The following is an 18,264-nucleotide window of genomic DNA, read 5'->3' on the forward strand; positions in this document are numbered from 1 at the left end:
TTGCTCTTTCCATCTTAATATGAATATTTAATCAAATGTTTATTGTATATTTTCACATACCCTGTTTTCCCTTTATTATAATTTTATTTTACTTAATCACAACCATACTTTAGAGAAATCTTGAATACTGTTTTATTATATGCTATTGACATCTTGGTGGGATCTGGGGGATTTTTCTCCTAGCTGTTTTATTGATTATACAAAAGATTTTTTTTTAATTAGTGAAAAAGGCTATGAGCTGCAGCCACATACTTGTATCAGGATTATGAAGCAGAATATAAGGCAAAAATGTATGAGAAATCTCAACAGAAAAGGAAAAGTAATTCTGTTTATCTGAATCGATAGCATTTAGATCTCAGAAAAAAGCTTGTTGTCAGCTCTATTGCACTTTTGTTTTTTTGTTAACTGAATGAGTAAAACCTATTTCTCTATGAGTCTCTGACTGAAATAATTTATGAACGTGTAGCTACTGCCTCTAGGTTGTATCCATCCAAAAACACAAAACATTACATGTAGCCAAAAACATTACAGAGGGCTCTTTATGCAGCACACTTAACTACCACTGTTCTGAGACAACACTGCAAGTTCATTTTTGTTCGTGGTTTTTCTTTTTCTGTTGTGGAAGAGGAAATGAAAGCTTTTGTATTCCAGTTAAAGCTGACTCTCTCACAGTCCCCTGAGAAGAACTTTTAATGTGTTTCCCATGTTTTCCTCTTGATTTTGACATTCAATATTCAATGTATTTTGCCTCTTTCCATTTAGTGTTGAGCTCCTCTTTCTTTTCTTGCCTGAAACTGTACACCATTAAAACAGAAAGGTCTGCAGCATGTTGGGTCAAAGGTCGACACTGATTTTTTGTGTTGTACAAAACCCATGGAAGTCAATCTAACCATAAATTACTACTACTACTTTTTTTATAAAGCTTTTTTGCTTTTTATAGTGGAAATGAAATATATTCTACCCAAGTGGTTGTATGAAAGGCTATGGAACTGAAGACCCTATAAATAAACATTTATTCCCCTGCTCACACCCCAAGCAAAAGTGGAGATCAAAGCAATTGCTTTTTCAAAAATGATAAAGTGACAAACTAAAGGTAAAGACAGGTGTGAGGTATCTGGTTATTAGATTTCTCCATACAGAGAGAGAGGATATAGACTGACTGCTTACTAATGTACTAAAATGTTGAGGAAATAGTATATTCATGTAACTGATTCTGGAAGGTGAGAAGGTAGATGTACATAAGACCAATTCTTTTATACTCCATATATTTTCATACTTATTAATACCCTCCCAAAAGGGATGGAGAACCATCCATCTCACCCTTGTCATTTTCAGGATGCACTGCAAAATTCACCAATGTGTGGTCCCTACACCAGTGAAAGAAAGGCATAACCTAGCTCCGTCATGCCCCCTGTTCACCTCCATGCTTTGAGAGGGGTAAAGGGGCTGTACATTTATTAGAGACTTTTGCCCTTAATATATACAGCATACAAATCTGCAAGTCCAGATAACATGTATGCCTTAAAGTGAAGGGAATCAGCTGACACATTTACTGAAACATTGGCAATTATCTGTAAAGAGTAACTAGAGAACTGAAGCTATCAGAATACTGAGGGGAAAGAAAACATAAATGTGGCACTGATTGTTCCAAAATTCCCATGTTATTCTGAGAAATAAGGTCTGATCCAATAACTACTGGAGTTCATAGAAATCTTCCATGCACACTAAGGGCCTTATCCCAAATCCACTGATATCAAATGCCATTTAAAACTAAGCAACAAAGAGTCCTGTGCCACCTTATAGACTAACAAATGTATTGGAGCATAAGCGGCATGCATCTGACGAAGTGGGTATTCACCCACGAAAGCTTATGAGTCTAGAATTGCTGGGTTATATTGAGTTATATTGTCAAATATATTATATTTACATATTTGTGTGTAGTTGATTTTTAAATATATTATTATGAGCTAAGTGAAAGGTTTTTTATGGGTTGAGGTAAAACCCCATTGAGATTGAATCTATGAGCTCATCCTTCAATGAACATAACTGTAAGCATAAAGCCCACCTAAGACAAAAGGTGTACGTGAACCTACCCAGGAGCTATTGATTGAGTGCAGGTATACAGTACTCGTTAAGTCAATCTAATTTACATCTGTCTGGGATGTGAAAAAGCCCCGCCCCCGCCCAAAGTGATGCAAGTTTTGCACTGTTTGCATCGGTGCTATGTCAGCTGGAGATGCTGTCCCACTGACATAGCTTACACTTTTTGCAGAGGTGGCATAATTATACCAACAGAAGAGCGCTCTCCCATTGGAATAGTGCTATAGTGTGCACTTGCCCTGAGCATTGTTTTGGACAGATTGGGTGGGGGGCAGAGGAAAGAGAAGACACAGAAACTGAGAACAGGAAAGAATAGACTGAAAGAGAGAGAGAGAACCTGAAGGAGCAGGTGAAAACATGGTAGATGACCCTGGAAAGAATCTGGAAAGAGGATTTTGGGTCGGGGTGCAGGCTAAAAGAATGTTCTTGGTGCTGTGAGCAAAAGAAACTGTTTCCTGCTATTTTATTCCTTCTGCATTCAGTCATACAGGACTTTGTACATTCTTTGTAAATAAACAAAACTTCACCAAAGAAAATACTAGACTCCACCAATTTCTACTTCCAGCTGGAACACCCATAGGGCTCCAAACTTTGACTAGCCTCTCGGGTCAAAAGGGACAACAATATTATAAGTAGAGTTCACTGACATTCCCCTTTATTTTACTTTTCTGTTTCATTAGTTTCATAAGTTGAAGCTAGACAATTCAGACTGGAAATAAGGTATACATTTTTAAGAGTGAGAGCAATCAATCATTGGAACAATTTACTCAGGGTTGTGGTGGATTCTCCATCATTGACAATTTTAAAATCAGGATTGGATTTTTTTTTAAAAAGGTATTTTCTCTCTAGGAACTATTTTGAGGAAATTCTATGTCCTGTGTTATACAAGAGGTCAGACTAGATTCTCACAATGGTCCCTTCTGGCCTTGAAATCTATTAATCTATTATCTGTCTTTAAATGGAAACATATAACACCATAAAGACAAAGATTCTTGTTTTGCTTTATCCAGTGTTTTATGCTAGGAAAATTTTTGATAAAAACCACTACAACAATCCTATATTTTTACAAAATATTTTGACTGCAATGTTGGTTTTCTTTCCACTTTTTCTAATAATTTTAAGAATAGGGAAAGTAGAGGGCTGAGGTATATTTTGTTTCTGATTTAAAAGACTGTAGAAAATCAGAGCAAGTACCATTACCTGCACTTCAACTGAAGATACAGATGTTGTTTACAATTACATCTGACTCTCTAAGCTCATTGTAAGTATAAATCAGGACTATATGTTAGTCTTTAGCAATTGGCACCTGTATGTTACAGGCACTCTTACAATGCAAAGAAAACAAACAAACAAAAAAAAGGAAAGACACTGATTTACAAGTAAATTTAAGACTTTAAATGAATAATCACCACAAATCACAATAAATCTGTGCTTGTTTTCTGCTCTCAGACTCCTGAGCAACCTCAGTTCAACAACAACCATACAAATTGCAAACATTCCGAGTCCCCGGGATATGCTTTACATCACCTCACTTCTGCAGCACTATTGAAAATCATGTTGTTTAATCCAGTCTTCTAAATCAAGCCTTTTGGCTTATTCTGTAATGTTTTCACCACTTGCCAACCGAGTAAATGGCTCTTTGGTGTACTTATTATACTGTAGATTGTTCTGCATAAAACATACACCTTGCAAGCATAGTTATGTTATAAAGGTATTAACATTGCCATTACATTATCATAAAATCCAATTATATATACCTCATTTTTTAAATAGACTGGCCACATGGATTAATTTGTCCCCTGAAGAAATATAAAATATATGATGGGCAGAATGTCATATATAATCAAGGAAAATAGGCACGCATGCCCAGACAGAAGAAACATATCTTCCATAAATAATGTTTACTAATCAACCTGAAAACTTAACATTTAAATATGCTGTTCTAAAAAGATATATTCCCATTTTCCACAAAGTAACTCTTTGTAATGCTTGAAATGTAGCAGAAGTTCCTAAATCAAGAAAGTAGTCATTGGAAAATTGTGGGTTTGAACAAAAAACACAGACAGCAATTTAGGGGCCTAAATTTGGAAAATAAATCCATGTAAATCCCTGATGTGCATACACACAAATCATGTATTTGTGAATGTATATGTCATTTATGTTCTCCTCCAGCCATATGCATGTGCAAATATTAAATTTGCCAAGGCACATCTGGTATTTGCATCGCCAGTTGACCATAGGCACAAACAAATATAGTAGCACAACTGTACACATCCATATGTCAAAATCAGCCCCTAGCTATCATTCACTATTTTCCGCATTACCTATAGCATGCAGGTTTACTGTGACATTTTAAAGTTTCCAAGTCTTTCCTTTGCAAAGTAGCTTTCCCATTAATGAGCTATTGTGAAATGAACATCACATAAAACTGTTTCTAAGCACATAATAGTAGTTGAAATGGTGTTACAATATCATCCAGAGCCTACTCTTTTATATACTGATAATTTTGCATCTTTAAATTACTGTAAGCTAAGGCCCTGATTTAGCAAAATACTTGAGCATGTGCCTAATTTAATGCATATGAGTAGACCCATTGAAGTACATGGCACCTTTCATGGGGGCCACGTGTTTAAAATTAATGATATATTTAAGGGCTTTGCTGAATCAGAGACTAAGCTAGCATTGTTAAACAAGTAAGGCTAGGAAACACATTTGGAGACAGATTTTAAAAAGTGAAAACACATCACTCTTAGCCTGAAACCCGTGGTACTACAGCTACACGGCTATTTATATTCATGTTATCTCCAAGACAGCTAGCACGACTATGTGTACATGAGCAGGGGAATCGCACCCCTAGATCATAGTGTAGACGTAGCTTTACAGATTCTGATCTTACACTAGTTTCACACCAGTGTAAATCTATTGACTTCATGGAAGGCTTGAACCAGCCCTTCCGTTCATTATCTATCTGGTTCCACTGCTACTAGTGTATCTTTTAAGATGGGGTATTACACTGGAACCTGTTCTCAGAAACTTACCGCAGTTCAGAGAGAAACTGGTAGCCCTCTGTCACCCTGACTGTTATTTACAATTGCCACAGAACAGTTTGCACGTCAGACAAAATTGCAATATCTTAGGATAAGTGCAGGAAGCCCATAGAACAAAGCTTACAATATGCAGACATTGATCCAGCAATGAAGCCTTATTTAACTCCCATTGTAGTCAATGGAAATCTTTCCATGGGCTTCAACCAGGGTTTAGATTTGGCCCTATTTCTCTTGCCTCAGTGTCTGGTGTTATGAACCCAATTATGGAATTTGGAGATGACTCTGGCTTTAAAGTCCATTATATTAAATCCCCAAAATTAGCACGTAGAATAAAACAAGATACCCCCAAATTATTCCACTTTAGTTTCCTTCCTCAAAGTTTGTAGGGAATCCATATTAACTCCCTACCGGACAACTTAGAGAATGCAAGTGATGTACCACTATTGAAAAGACTATTATCAGATTTTAATAAAATGGAACATGCTCACAATATTTTTAGAGAAGAATCATGATGCTGTCTTCATTATTTTAATGTTTTGCAACATTCCATGGGAAGTCTGTGGCAGAATCAGGAAAAGAGCTCAGCATTCCTGCGTTCTAGTACTGCACCTTAAACATATGAAAGCATCTAAAGCAGTGGTGGGCAACCTGTGGCCTGCAGGTCGCATGCAGCCCATCAGGGTAAGCTGTGTGCAGGCCATGAGACATTTTGAGGATGTTGACCATCTGCAGGCACAGACTCCTGCAGCTCCGAGTCTGGCCGCCACTTCCCGCAGCTCCCATTGGCCGGGAATGGCGAACCACGCCCACTGGGAGCTGCGGGGGGCAGTGTCTGCGGACAGTCAACATAAAAAAAATGTCTCGTGGCCCCAATCAGCTTACCCTGATGGGCTGCAGGTTGCTCACCACTGATCTAGAGGCAGAAGGGTATGTGGACTAGTGGTTTAAGGCAGCACTGGCAAATGCAGCGATTTGGCTCACTCATCCTAAGGAAGTGCAGCTTAGGTCTGCCATAATAGAGACTTGGGCTAGATTCTAGCTCCTAATCTGCTGGTGCACAGGAGCAATAAAGGGCAGATTGCCCTCCAAGGAATTCCTCCAACACAGGAGTGGCACAGAGCTGACACATATGGCCTTATGGCTGCTATGCCCTTTCATAGCACAAAACATAGGGCCATGCCAGGGGAAGGAAGGGGCATATTTGGGCAGTAGATGGAGTACTCTGGCAATTCTGGGCTGTATTACAGGCAGCTGTGTTAAGGTTGTTGTAAGTTAGAGCAGCCTCCATTTGCACCGGTTTGCGGTTTCAGAAAGCGCTTCAAATACAGTACACAATTCATTGTGAGGAGACAAGAAAATACCCGTTTAAATCACTATGATTTTGGAACTTAATTAAGCACTGAACTGAACACTCCGTTTCCTCATTCTGCCCATATTATTTGGATACATCTGCACAGCAGCCAGAGTTGCACTTTCCAGCATGAGTAGATGTACGTGTGCTTAGTTTTGTTGGACTAGTGCACAAAAAGTAGCAGTATAGCCCCGGTGATGCAGATGGCAGCACTGGCTGGCCATCTGAGTACAATCCTGTCTGATACATTCAGTATGTACTTGGGTGGCTAGCTCACACTGCTATGCTTCTATTTTTAACATGCTTGTTCTATCAAAACTATCACATGTACGTCTATCCATGCTGGCAATTACACCTCCCGTTGCTGTGTAGATGTTGCCTTTGTTTCTGAGTAATGCAATGTCATTCTGGGTACTCACTCTTGAAACTATTATTGCCTGTCTTTGATCACTCTATTACTGGCAACCTTTCACCTCTCTCAGCCAGTGTGGGGAGTTTTCAAACACTGGTTGCCCCAGAGCTGCATTTTCCCCATCTCCTTTCACTATATTCAGACACATAATTAACCTTTATAATTCTACAATGTGCCATGATCAGCCTCCAAATTCAAAAGAGGACGCTGCATACTAGATACTCCTAGATCTTTGCTGTAGTGACACAGCCCTCCCAGTTAACACTACAGGCATAGATAAGGAGAATTTTTTACACTTTCTTCATTCATGCCTGTGAGACACTTGCCTGCATCTAGTTATATAATATGCTCCTGCCCTTCAACAGCTCATTCAGCCAGCTGGAATTGTATTTACTATGTGGTTGAACACACAGAATTCTTGATCTGAGAGCAGCCATCATTGAATATATGTCCAATAAAATAGAAGGAGGTACAGTTCTTCATTCTGCCCAATGACTAGGGTGACCAGATGTCCCAATTTTATAGGGACAGTACTGATTTTGGGAGCTTTTTCTTATATAAGCTCCTATTACCCTCCACCCCCTGTCCTGATATTTCACACTTACTGTCTGGTCACCCTACCAATGGCCCAGGTTAGAAGGAACACCTCTTTCATATGATGAAACCCCTCATGATTTTTGCCAAAGCAGCCAGTGCTCTAAAGCACCACAAAGTCAAGCATCACACATATTCCTTGTTGAAAAATAAAATGGATAGAATGAAGAGAAAGCCCAGACCTCAGCCAGGCCTTTCCTTTCAGTATCTCAGAGATCAATGATAAGCTTATGTTTTCTTAGGCCCTGATTCAGCAAAGCACTTAAACATGCTGTTTAAGCACAACAAAGTGCTTAACTGTTCACTTTAGTTGAACCATTTATGTGTTTAAATTATCCAAGTGCTTTGCTGAATAGGGGCCTTAATGTCAATAATTAATCATCAGGGCAAAGGTTCAAATGGGAGTGACTAATTGGTGCCTGGAAAATTTACATTTATCGACTGTGTATGTCCATTTTGCACAAACATTGGGTAGCTGTATAAGCAAATAGGCACTGTGGCCCATAACTGCCCTGTGGGCACTGATAGATGGCTATACATGCCACTTTGGCCCCACCACAGATGCAGGTTATGACTCCTGAGCATATCCATTGCACTTGTAAATTTGCATGCACAATTTAGGCAGCTAGTTTTTTTAATATATGGCTCTCAGTTTGTTGGATTACTGAAAAAGTATTAGGGAATGATTCTCATTTACACTAAGGTGTCTTTATCTCCCTCTGGCAATGTAAAGTGGTCTTGTGCAATTTACAAACATTTTAAGGCCCTATTATCATTGGTAGAATTATGAATAGGAGCTTTAGCCTAAATGAAAATCAAGACCTCAATCTCAAAACACTTTGCATAAACGTAAAATAAATATCCATTCTTGGTGCATGGAGCTTAGTTGTCTCAAACTAAACCTTCAAACCTTTTGTGGTTTATTATGAACCTGTGAAATCCAGTAGACTATAAATCTGTTAAGATACCACTGACTGGGATTTAACCTAGGTCACCAGTTTGTTGACCTGCACATTTGATCTAAGCTAGCCTTACAATTTGCAAGGAAACTTTTCAGTTTACTGAGGTGCCATCTGAAGAGGGTTGCCCTTTGTAACCACACAACCAAGATCACTTACTTTTAAATGATTCAGCTAACACTTTCTCACTCTCCAATTTTGCCCTTTACTAGTACTTTAGTGTAGCATTCTTGTGCTGTATTATGCATAGAGTATACATAGTGAAGTATAAAAATACAGTGCTCATGATCATGAATTATTCAGTAGCCTGGGCCATAGGCAGTTAAATACCTAAGATATCCAGTTCTACATCCTTTCTGCAGTACAAACTATTTAAAAAATCTTACATATATCATGTATTGTACATGAAGTTTTTCTTATGTGCAATGAATCCGAATGTAATATGGGCCAAAGAACAGAAAAAGAAACCACCATGTCTAAATGTAGGGCAGGCATTTAAAGTCTGAGGGTGCTTCAAGAATGAAAGCATGTTAATAGCCTCACATCTCCAGCACAGTCTTGGAGCTGTGACATATCCAGCAAATTTTCTTCATCCAACACACAAACTCTTGGCTTATACTCCACACACTTAACCTTTTTACTACATCGTATATTCTTTTCAGAAGTCTAATCTCAATGGAGCCCACTTATGAGGGAAACTAAATAGTTTTTAGTGGTATTATATTTCTTTATTAGATGGAAATATTTAGCGACATTTCAGCTTTTTTACTATCCATACACTTTCACTAGAAGTTCATCTTTACTGCATGAATATCAATATAGATTCATTTTGCAGTGTGTACGTTATATGACAAAGCTATATTATACCATTAACATTTAACACCGACTGCCTGGCAATTGAAAATATTGATTTTACCAGTTGCTGCATGCTCCATTCTGGAAGCCACTGTGTGCAGAAATTCTAGATTAAAGCCTGTGGCATACTTTGCCATATACTTCATTAACTTCTCCTAGTTATCTACTATCTGATACTTGTAAAAGCTCTCAAAATATTCATGCATCAAAAGTTAGAGACAATAAAATTGAATTGAGCTTGTGACTTTTTATTATGAGAAAACAACCAATCTCACCCGCACAAGACACCAGAATCTGGTATATGATTTTTTAGTATGCATAAGTAACAACTTAAAGCAAACAATATGTTGGAATGGGTACTAGCTGTTGGTGCCAAAGCTTACTTTGATCAGGATACAGCATATGTGATTCTCTATACAGTGAAAACATATTACACTCTGCATAACCAGAAAATAATGCGATCAACATAATATACCTGACTCTGGCTTGTTAACTGCAGTTAACACTTTTTACTATTGAAATAATGGCTTTTGCCTGACACAGTCCAGCACGCCTTGATCATGCATAAAACTGGGATGAAACTATACACACACACACATCACCTTTAGGTTTCAGAGTGGTAGCCATGTTAGTCTATATCAGGAAAAAGAATGAGGAGTAGCTGTGGCACCTTAGAGACTAACAAAAGCCCACTTCATCAGATGCAGGCAGAGGAAAATACAGTAGGAAGATATATATATACAGAGAACATGAAAAATGGGGATCGCCATACCAACTCTAACAAGACTAATCGATTAAGGTGGGCTATTATCAGCAGGAGAAAAAAACTTTTGTAGTAATAATCAGGATGGCCTATTTCAAACAGTGAGTAACAGTAAGGGGAAAATTAACATGGAGAAATAGTTTTTACTTTGTGTAATGACCCATCCACTCCCAGTCCTTATTCAAGCCTAATTTAATGGTGTCCGGTTTCCAAATTAATTCCAGTTCTGCGTTTTCTCATTGTAGTCTCTTTTTGAAGTTTTTGTGTTGAAGAATTGCGACTTTTAGGTCTGTAATTGAGTGACCAAGGAGGTTGAAGTGTTCTCTGACTGGTTTTTGAATCTTATACTTCTTGACATCTGATTTGTGTCCATTAATTCTTTTGTGTAGAGACTGTCCGGTTTGGCCAATATACATGGCAGAGGGGCATTGCTGCCACAAGTACTCCTCATTCTTTTTACATCACTTTTAAGATATTCTTAGTATACTAGGAAATTTTTCGTAGGTTCTGAGACCAGAAGGGACTATTATGATCATCTAAATCTGACCTGTTGTATAAGACAGGCCCTAGAACTTCTTTGAAATAATACCTTTTGAAACAGAGCATATCTTTAAAAAAAAGAAATCCAATCTTGATTTAAAAATTGCCAGAGATGGGGAATCCATCAGAACCTTTGTTTTCTCAACCTTTTAGCAATGTGAGTCATCAATGCCATGGCCTGAAGTTACTGGTTATCCCTGACCCTGGCCGCTCACACAGTTCTTGTCTCTCAGACAACTCTCCCAGTGAGGCCACTACTTACATATCAGTGAGTCACCATCTTCACTTCACTCTAGATCCACTGTCCCTATAGAGTGGGCAGTGACGTTCAATGATTAGCAAGGTTAGCAGGCCACTTGGGGACATGGGTACAAGGATGGACAGAGATGTAGGAGAAAAAGCAGGATGAAAAAGAATATTTGAGTAATTACTATAGAATGCTGGAATGTGTCTGCTAATCCCATTAAGATGGGTTTTAAATATTTAATATATACATACAATATATTATATATGTATATACACATACACATATATCCTCTTGTGAAAGGATTTTCAAATATCTTATTTGATCTATAAAATGCCTAGTACAGTTTTGGATGCAGTATTAAAATAATATTAACACTACATGGCTGGACAATTTGTAACATCTGTCTGATGAATGAATCCATCAGGTAGATGTATGAAAGATGTAAATATGTGTTGGACAATTACAAAAAACATGTGTTTTTTCCATTTGTATAAAATGACTGAAGGAAACACTCTGCTCTCTATTACATATCTACTTTTTTCCAGGCTTATTCAATCCATTATATAATTACATATCTAGACAATCTGTAAAACTGCATACTGTGTACAGGATAATGTGTAATAACCCTCAATTACTTTGTAGGAATCATTTTATGGTTCTTTGACATAAGACTTCATAGACCTACTTTTCCACTCCAGAATGAGGAGTATAACAAAGCTAATACTGATGTGATTTTTCAAAAAGCTCAGTGCACAGTGACTTAGGCCTATCTTCCTTCACCCTTCAGAGAAATCCACAAGAGTATATGAAGAAATCCACAAGTTTTAAATGCAGATTGTTAGCCCTATTCCTCAACCACTGAAGGATGAAGTTACCATCTTCTCAAAGAGTCAATGGACATTTTCCAGCATCCTATGTGAATTCAGCCTGACAAAGAAATGACCAAAACAATTTGGCAAACGTGTTTCAAATTCACAAATAATTTTAGGTTGAACAAAACAAATTTTTTAGGGAATAATCTATTCATCCCCTCCCCCCCCCCCCAAATCACCCAGTTCTAATCTGGAGGCATCTGGGCTGACTCATTCCTCTCAGACACCACATTCCCAGATGGTGACTGCTTTTTACTCCTCCTCTGAGGATAATACAGATACAGATGTGAAATAAATGATGCTTTGAACAGCACTGACTTTTGCTCAGTTATCCATGTATTCCTGAGGGAAGCATGCTGTAGAGGAAGACATCTTCCTGGAACCACTTTTCTGCCCCCTTCTACTTTCTGCACACTCCCTGAAATCTCACAGTGCCTAGCCCAACAAATGCTCCATAGGCCACAAGAGCTGGAGATAGTGGTGCTGCCGCACCCCCTGGCTTGAAGTGTTTTTCATCATATACATAATTTACAGTTTGGTTCAATGGCTCTCAGCACCCCCACTATGCTGATTGTTCCAGCATCCCTGCCATGGGCTCAAGGGTAGGAGGAAAATGTGCCAGGTTGTTTCTGTTCCTCTAGCTGATTTCTGAGACTTTTCCACTCTATTTTACTTAAGTGCTCTGATGAACTGCAGCCTAAAACCCTGAAACTGCAGACATTCATATACTTCCTTTTACTCATAAGGGTAGTCCCACTGAAGCTAACTGGCTACACACACTTAAAGATTTACATAAGCATGTGTTTGGAGGGTTGGGGCCTAAATGAAGAGATGCCAATGGCTTTGTGTACTAGAGGAGGGGAGGCAGTTGTAGGCCATGAAAACAGATGTAAATACAGTTTTGTGCACAAATTGCTCTGTCTCTCTGCCCCCTCTCCACACCACAGTCAGGACTCTTGCTCTCTGCTCTCTTTCAGCAGGCTTTCTGCTTCTCTCTCTCTCACACACACACACACACACACACACACACCTTGCCAAACAATCCCTTAGCTCCTGAGTTTGCCACTAGTCCCAGGGAAACCCCACTTTTTCTCCCTGAGTTAGTTCTTACTCAGGCTCTGGCTACACTGGCGCTTTACAGTGCTGCAAATTTCTCACTCAGGGGTGTGAAAAACACCCCCGAGGGCTTGGCTACACTGGAGAGTTGCAGCGCTGGTGGAGGCTTTACAGCGCTGCAACTTAGTAACTGTCCACACCTGCAAGGCACATCCACCGCTGCAACTCCCTGGCTGCAGCGCTGGCTGTACATCTGGTCTGCTTGGGGTATAACGAGTGCAGTGCTGGTGATGCAGCGCTGCTCGTCAAGTGTGGCCACACACCAGCGCTGTTATTGGCCTCCAGGGTATTAGGAGATATCCCAGAATGCTTTTAACTAAATTACGCTCTTTGTTTTGTTATGCAGCCTCTCTTTGTTTTGTTGTGAACTCGGGGCTCCGGGAGCTGCTTATCTAAAAAACAAACACAGCTCCTGTTTGCTGTGATCAATCTGTAACTGACTGAACAATCAATTGAGATAATCCACTATCTTGCTGTGAATGAGGCAGGCAGGGGGATGAATGTCTACAGCCTAGTGTTTGCTTGAGGAGAGAAACAGCGGGAGGGGGAGAAATGGAGTCCATTGGAGCAGCTGCTTATCTGGTCTGCAGGCTATTTGCAGTTAAGAGTGAATGAGGGGTCGAGGAAATGTTCAGATTTTCAAGGCAGGGAGCTGACACACAGTGTCGGCTCCAAAAATCCACTCTCTCTCTCTCCCCAGCTCCCTGTCACACTCCACCCCTCTTTTGAAAAGCACGTTGCTGCCACTTGAACGCTGGGATAGCTGCCCATAATGCACCACTCCCAACAGTGCTGCAAATGCTGCAAATGTGGCCACACTGCAGCGCTGGTAGCTGTGAGTGTGGCCACACACCAGCGCTTTCCCTACACAGCTGTACGAACACAGCTGTAACTCCCAGCGCTGCACATCTGCAAGTGTAGCCAAGCCCTGAGTGCAGCAAGTTACAGCGCTGTAAAGCGCCAGTGTAAACAGTGCCCCAGCTGTAAGCTAATCCCCTCATGGAGGTGCAGTACCTCCAGCACTGGGAGAGAGCTCTCCCAGCACTGGTGCCCCACCACACTCGCACTTCAAAGCACTGCTGCGGGAGCACTCCCGTGGCAGTGCTTTGAAGTTTTGAGTGTAGCCAGGGTTTCAGGCCTTGCTATGTGGTGTAGTGATTTGAGCAGTGGGTTCTATCGTCTCCACCTGTCTTTATGTAAAAGGGACTTAATTTTCCTTCCATTCAGTCTGAATGAAGAGTGTTCAACACACCCATGGGATTTAAATAGATGAGTGATTTTCTAATTATCAAAGACCGGCTTGATGGCAGCCATTAACACCTTCCAGCATAAACTATGCATTCAACCTTAATTTCAGCAAGAGTTGCAAGTGTGTGAGCGCAGAATTGGACCTGTATTGTCTACATAATTTTTAACAATATAACAGAAAAATGTCTTTCTGCTGAGCAAATGTTATAAAATATTCTTAAATGCAAAATTTTAACTATATAGAGCTATATCCTGTTTTCATTCCAATGTCTATGAAGGTAGAATCTGAGTTCAGATTAAGGGCTGGATAAAATTCTTACAGTTTTATTAGGCGGGCAAAAGCATATATAGACCTAGTATATTGAGTGATTGATGTTTTGTAAAGAATCAGTATATTTCTGTTTTAACATTTCCAGTGGCTGACTCTCAGTTCCACACTTTGTCTGAAATCCTGGACCCGCTGAAATCAATGGCAAAACTCCCATTATCTTCATTGTGGTTAGGATTTCACCCTTGGTTAATTGAAATTGTCCAATTTAAGGCCTCAACGCAAGACACTTTATAATAAAAGATTAACAAAGTAGCAGAAAGTTCTCTACCTCCTGGGCAGCAGCAGAAATGGCATCTGAAGGATATATTAGTGGAGACCTACCTTCCCTCACAGCAACAAGGAGGCTTTAGGAGGTGGATAGAGCAGCTGAGATGCAACCCCACACATACTTCAATGAGAGTTTTGCCTGAGTAAGGGCTGAATAAAAACTGAGTCAAGTATTCAGGATTTGGCAGTGTAACCCACTGTGTCTGGACAGATCTCACTGAAAATGCCAACGTCAGGGCAGACTGAAAAAAGGGAGAGCAGATACTCCCAAAACTGGTAGTTTACACTGAAGTTAAATTCACCAACCAGTCACAAATTGTGCTTCTGATCCCTCACAATGGTTATCAAGAAGCTAAAAAAAGAAATCACACAGCCCCCTTTACAGCATTCCAGTTCTCTGGCTCCCAATCAGCACATAGGTCCACTACAGTCAGAAGTTATTTAAAAACTCTGCTCACATATACAAAAATGTTCTTCTGATCCCAAAGGGTAAGCCATGTTACCAGGTCAATATTAGTTTGGATCTTACCCAAAATACCATGCTGCCAGCCAATCCTTGGGTGTCTGAAACTAAAGGTTTATTATAAGGAAAGAAGAAAGAACAAGAAAAGAATTGTTAAATGATAAAGCACTCAGACACATACTGAGACTTCAAAGTCCATATATCAGGTTCTTAGCAATATTGGTGAGTTTGTTGGCTTGAAAGTCCCTCTGGAACACATCCATAGCTTGGATGGGTCATTCAGTCTTTTGTTCAGAGGATCTTTGTAGAAGATTTATTCCAGAGATAAGAAGCAGGAATGAAGACAAAATGGAGAAGATGCAACTGCCCTTTATATTCCTGTTGCCAAGTGGCTTGTACTTCCTGTGTCCCAAACATAAGCTTCCCAGCATATTGTATTGAAAAGCCTTAGAGTTCTCTGTCCACAGGCATGCCCCTACAAGTCCTGCTGTCTCAGTGGGTCAGTTGTATTGCTGATGACCCTTGATGGGCCATTGAACAGGCTAGGCAGTGTTGATGCCAATGTGTCTGGGGGTATCACCCAGAAACACAGCACAAGTTTGGAAATACATATATACCATATGTATACCATACCATATATCTATAGCTTACAATACAAAGGTGATACAAACATATAAACAAGATTATCATACTTGGCAAATCATAATATTTTCACTGACACCTTACATGGCATATCTGGTCAGATTCATTGCAATTTTATAATGTTGGTATCAATAATATCACAAAGTGTTCCACATATTCCATACAGCATCACAGGTAGGTATGTGTTATGTATAGAGCACTCACTTTTGCCAGCCTAAGTTTGGATGGGTTCCTCTTCAATTCTTAATATAGACCACAGTCCTCACATCAGCCAGAAAAAAAAATTTAGTTTTTTTTTTTTAAATTGAGGTGTCCGTAACTTTTTAAAAGTGGTTTTAAATACCAGGGAATAATGTTTCATGAACAGTAAATCCAAAATAAAAATCAAGAAATTTGGCAATCCTTGAAGTCCGAAAGGTCCTTCTGTGCCACTAAGAGCCCTTACTGCCCACTGACATAGGGTACACAGTCTCTCATCAAACCCATCCACCTCACTATACCCAATACTCGATTCGCATGATATTTATCCATTATATAAACTATTGTATGAAAGCTAATAATACGCTGGTTATTAAAACATTGTAAAATGTATGTGTTAATGTTATATGTAGAGTTAAGAATTCCCTCTGTATGATGCTACTTGAACAAGTTTAAGACCAGATAGCTCAGTCTAGGTAAAGGAAATAAAAAGGTCTGTCCTGGTCAAAGAAATATGTGTTTACCTCAATTTACATATAAGGAACAGAAAGAGACTCCATCTTTATCCCTTCACCGTAGGAGACAAAGCAGCCAAGTCATTTGCTTTCTGTGATGGAGCCTGGTCAGGCTGGCCAGTAAAAGCTGGAAAGGAGTCTGTGGGTGAGAGAAACCATCTTCAACAAGGACTCTTTCTTGCTAGAATAAGTTTTAGTCTTTTAAATGCATGTTTTCACTTTTATTTGCTTGTAACCATTTCTACCTTTATCCCTTTTACTTGGTATCACTTAACCCATTACTTCTATTTAATAACCTTGCATTATTTTAAACTATAAACCACTTCAGTGCTGTGTTAGAAGGGAAGTATGTACTTATCCCAGTTAAATTAATAAACTAGAAGGGAAGTATTTCTATTTAATAACTTGCATTATTTTTTACTATAAACCACTTCAGTGCTGTGTTAGAAGGGAAGTATGTACTTACGCCAGTTAAATTAATAAACTACAAGGTACTGTCTCTTTAGCAGAGCAGTAAACTTAATATCTTCTGTGAATGTACAGTGATAAGTGCTGTGCATTGTGGAGAAACATCTCTGAGGTACTCAGGGAATGGTGTTCACTGATTGTTATCTGCTAGGCAAGGTTTGGGCTGGGAGAGCTTTGAGGAGCTTACTGTTGAGGAAGACAGATTGGTGTGGCAGGGAGCTGATATGCAGTCTAAACTCCAGAAATGTTCAATCTTGCTGAAGCAGAAAGGTAACAGTGGCTCTCAGCTCTGGGTCTGTTACACAACCCAAATTAATTCAAGAAATGTGCCAATCCTGAAGCCCATAAGGTCTTTAAATCCCTATGACTTAGGGCTTATCTACACTTGAAATGCTACACTATCTACACTGACTGGAAGGGTTCTCCCTGAGAGGTAGTAGCTAAGTTGACAAAAGAATTCTTCTGTCGACCTAGCATTATCTACAGGCCTTGTCTACACCACAGGGGAAATTTAATCTAAGCTATGCAATTTCAGTTACGTGATTAGCCTAACTCAAATTGACATAGCTTAGATCTTCTTACCCCGGGGTCCACACTACACAATGTTGATGGGACACTCTCCCATCGACTCTCCCTACTCTTCTCAATCTGGTAGAGTACAGGAGTTGATGGGAGTGCAATTTGTGGTCGATTTAAGGTTAAATTGACCTGTTAAATTGACCACTGATGCATTGATAACCATTCATCGATTCCCCGGTAAATGTAGACAAGCCCTTAGATCAGCTTAACTATGCTACTCAGGAGTCTGGATTTTTTTCATATCCTTGACCAACAAAGTTAAACCAATGTAATTTTCTAATGTATACCAGGTCTTATTATTTTCTTTCTAAATCATTAATGAATGCTGGCAGATAAGTGTTTAAACACACAATACAAATAATCATAGGAACCTAGGAAAAAGGATGTAATTTAAAAAAATACTAGGTCCAATTTTAGGTCATTCAGTTTTGATGACATACCTATAAGTGATGGAAAAGTGAAATAAGTGATGTACAATTATCTAGAAATGTAATTCCCTAGGGTCAGGCAATTCAAATAGAGTGCTATTGAACTCTTCAACTTTTTGGCAATCAGAAGCTTTTATCATTAAAAGACAGAGTTCAAGTTCTTGAAATTATAACATAATAGAGATTCATATTTGAAAGGTCTACTAACCACTCCTAAAGACTAGTTTTTTTCCAAAACAATGCTGTTAACATCTTTTCTGTAGTTAACT

Source organism: Mauremys mutica, chromosome 5 (genome assembly GCF_020497125.1).
Source record: "Mauremys mutica isolate MM-2020 ecotype Southern chromosome 5, ASM2049712v1, whole genome shotgun sequence".
NCBI classification, from domain to species: Eukaryota; Metazoa; Chordata; order Testudines; family Geoemydidae; genus Mauremys; species Mauremys mutica.